The sequence below is a fragment of the Hordeum vulgare genome, chromosome 4H, assembly GCF_904849725.1.
Source record: "Hordeum vulgare subsp. vulgare chromosome 4H, MorexV3_pseudomolecules_assembly, whole genome shotgun sequence".
NCBI lineage: Eukaryota > Viridiplantae > Streptophyta > Magnoliopsida > Poales > Poaceae > Hordeum > Hordeum vulgare.
The window spans coordinates 274,469,985-274,473,730 of record NC_058521.1 but is presented as its reverse complement, the minus strand read 5'-3'; positions in this window follow the sequence as shown (position 1 = coordinate 274,473,730).

Genomic DNA, 3,746 nt, shown 5'->3' with positions numbered 1-3,746 from the left:
GCAAATAAGAAATCAACAAAGACTCAAATATAATTCATAGATAATCTGTTCACAAATCCATAATTCATCAGATCTCGACAAACACACCGTCAAAGAGGATTACATCATATAGATCTCCATGAAGATCACGGAGAACTTTGTATTGAAGATCCAAGAGAGAGAAGAAGCCATCTAGCTACTAACTACGGACCCGTAGGTCTGAAGTGGACTACTCATGAGTCATTGGAGAGGCGATGATGTTGATGTAGAAGCCCTCCAACTCCAAAGTCCCCTCCGGCATGGCACCGGGAAGGGTCTCCAGATGAGATCTCGCGGAAACGGAAGCTTGCGGCGGCGGAAAAGTGTTTTCGTGGATGCCCTCATTTTTTTGGAATTTAGGGAATATATAGTCGAAAGAGCTAGGGCAGGGGAGCGCCACGGAGGCCACAAGCCTGGTAGTCACCCCCCTGGTGGTGGCTACAAGGCTTGCGGGCCCCCTGTAGCTCTCCTGCCTTGGCCCTCAAGTCCCCCGATCTTCTTCTGTTCTGGAAAAATTTATTTCGGGGATTTTATTCCGTTTGGACTCCGTTCCAAAATCAGATCTGAAAAGAGTCAAAAACACAGAAAAAACAGGAACTGGCACTTGGCACTGAATTAATAAGTTAGTCCCAAAAAAGATATAAAAGGTACATAAAACATCCAAAGTTGATAAGATAACAGCATGAAACCATCAAAAATTATAGATACGTTTGAGACGTATCAAGCATCCCCAAGCTTAACTCCTACTCGTCCTCGAGTAGGGAAGTGATAAAGAATGATTTTTTGATGCTTTCATGCTACCTAGCATAGATGTCCTTCGTAACTCCTCTTATGTGACGTGAATGTTCAGATCCATTAGATTCAAAACAATTGTTTGCTATTGATGTGGAGACAATAACAATTCAAGCAAACTGGCATGGTAATCATGAACTTTCAAAATAACAAGGCCAAAAGAAAGTTATCCCTACAAAATCATATAGTCTGGCTATGCTCTATCATCCTTGCAAGACGAATTTAAATCATGCACAACTCCGGTATTGGCCAAGTAATTGTTTTCACACTTTTACTTTCTCAAACCTTTTCAACTCTCACGCAATACATGAGCGATAGCCATGGTTTTAGCACTAAGTGGAATGGAGTGTGGTGGAGGTTGCAAGACAAACAAGGAGAAGTTGGTCACATTAACTAGGCATATCAATGAGCTATGGAGATGCTCATCAATAGATATCAATGTGAATGAGTAGGGATTGCCATACAAATGATGCACTAGAGCTAAGAGTATGTGAAAGCTCTTAAAGAAAACTAGTGGGTGTGCATCCAACTTGCTTGCTCACGAAGACCTAAGGCAAATTTGAGGAAGCCTATCATTGAAATATACAAGCCAAGTTATATAATGAAAATTTCCCACTAGCTATATGGTGGTGACAAAACGAGAGACTCTCAATCATGAAGATCATGGTGCTTAATAAGCACAAGTGTGGAAGGATAGTAGCATTGTCCCTTCTCTCTTTTTCTCTCATTTTTTTTGGTGGGCTCTTTGGCCTCCTTTTTTTATTTTTATTTTATTTTGGTGGGCATCTTTGGCCTCTTTTATTTCCTCACATGGGACAATGCTCCATCAATGATGATCATCACACTTACAACTCAAAACTTAGAGCAATGATGACTCTAAATGAAATGCCTTCGGTAGTGTACCGTGGCAATGATCTAGCATGGCATAGACATTAATGGAAACATCATGCTAGCTATCTTACGATCATGCAATGGCAATGTAGTAGCTGTGGCACATGTCATGGTGGTAGTTGCATGGCAATATATCTCGGAATGGCTTTGACAAAGCCATAGTAGGTAGGTATGGTGGCTGTTTTGAGGGAGGCTAATTGTGGGTTTTGTGCACCGGCGAAAGTTGCACGGCACTAAAGAAGATAGTGAAGGTGGAAGGTGAAAGTGCATCTAAACCATGGACTCAACATTACTCATGAAGAACTCATATACTTGTTGCAAAAGTTTTAGTAGTAATCGAAACAAAGCATTCAACACATACTCCTAGGGGAAGGGTTGGTAGGTATAAACCATCGCACGATCCCGACCGCCACACAAAGGATGACAATCAATAGACTAATCATGCTCAGACTTCATCACATAGCGGTTCACCATACGTGCATGCTACGGGAATCACTAACTTCAACACAAGTATTTCTAGATCCACAACACCATACTAACATAACTTAAATATTAGCGCAACTACAACTCAAAACTAATTGAGATGAATCAAACTTCTCTTACTATTCAATGCACATGAAGGTGGAAGTTTTCATATCCCTTTGGATAACTACCCCTTTTGAGACTACTTTCATAGCATAGATCAACTACCAAGCCACGCGCTTCCATGCTCTAAAAGATATAAGTGAAGCACACAGAGCAAAATCAACTAGCTCAAAAGATATAAGTGAAGCACATGTGAGCTGAATTGTCTAACCAAAGGATATAAGTGAAGCTCGACAAAATCACGGTGAGTGCATGTCTCTCTCTCTAGGTGTGAAGCAAGGAAGATTGTGACACAACAAAAATAAAAGACTCCTATGAAAGAATTATGAAAGTGTGGAAAACACAAAACATAAAGAAAAAGGATAAATTCGTTGGGTTGCCTCCCAACAAGCGCTATTGTTTAACGCCCTTAGCTAGGCAAAAGGTGATGGAATCACGTATAGTCATCTTTGGTGCTCAAACCATAAGTAGCCCTCATCATAGATTCATAAGGCAATCTTATTTTCTTTCTAGGAAAATGCTCCATGCCCTTCTTTAGAGGAAATTTAAATCTAATATTCCCTTCCTTCATATCGATGATACCACCAATAGTCCTTAGGAAAGGTCTACCAAGAATAATGGGACATGAAGGATTGCAATCTATGTCAAGTACAATGAAATACACGGGTACATAGTTCTTATTTGCAACAATAACAACATCATCGATCATTCCCATGGGTTTCTTGACAGTAGAATCCGCAAGATGCAAATTAAGAGAACACTCTTCAATCTCATGAAAACCAAGAATGTCACATAAAGACTTTGGAATCGCGGAAACACTAGCACCCAAATCACACAAAGCATTGCATTCATAGTTTTTGATTTTGATTTTGATTTTGATAGTAGGTTCCCACTCATCATGAAGTTTTCTAGGTATAGAGACCGAGCTTCTAATGGGATAGTAGGTTCCCACATATTCATACCTTTGAAGATCGCTAAGCGGAAGCGTTACTATGAACGCGGCCAATGGAGTCATACTCGCAGCGATTCAGATCGTGGTCGGTGCCGATCTATGTGCCGAATCACGGCACCTCCGCGTTCAACACACGTACAACCCGGTGACGTCTCCCGCGCCTTGATCTAGCAAGGAGGAGGGAGAGGTTGAGGGAGAGCTCCGGCATCACGACGGCGTGGTGGCGGTGGAGCTACGAGGTCTCCCGGCAGGGCTTTGCCAAGCACCGTGGGAGAGGAGAAAGAGGAGAAGAAGGGCTGTGCCGAGAGAGAGAGAGATTTCGTGTGTCTCAAATCAGCCAAAAGCTCCACTATATATAAGGGGAGAGGAGGGGGCGCACCCCTTAGGGTTCCCACCCCCAAAAGGTGTGGCAGCCCCATCTAGGGCTAGTGGTGGCGGCCAGGGCAAGGGAGAGGGGGGTGGCGCACCCTAGATGGGCTTTAGGCCCATCTGCACTAGGGTTCCCCCC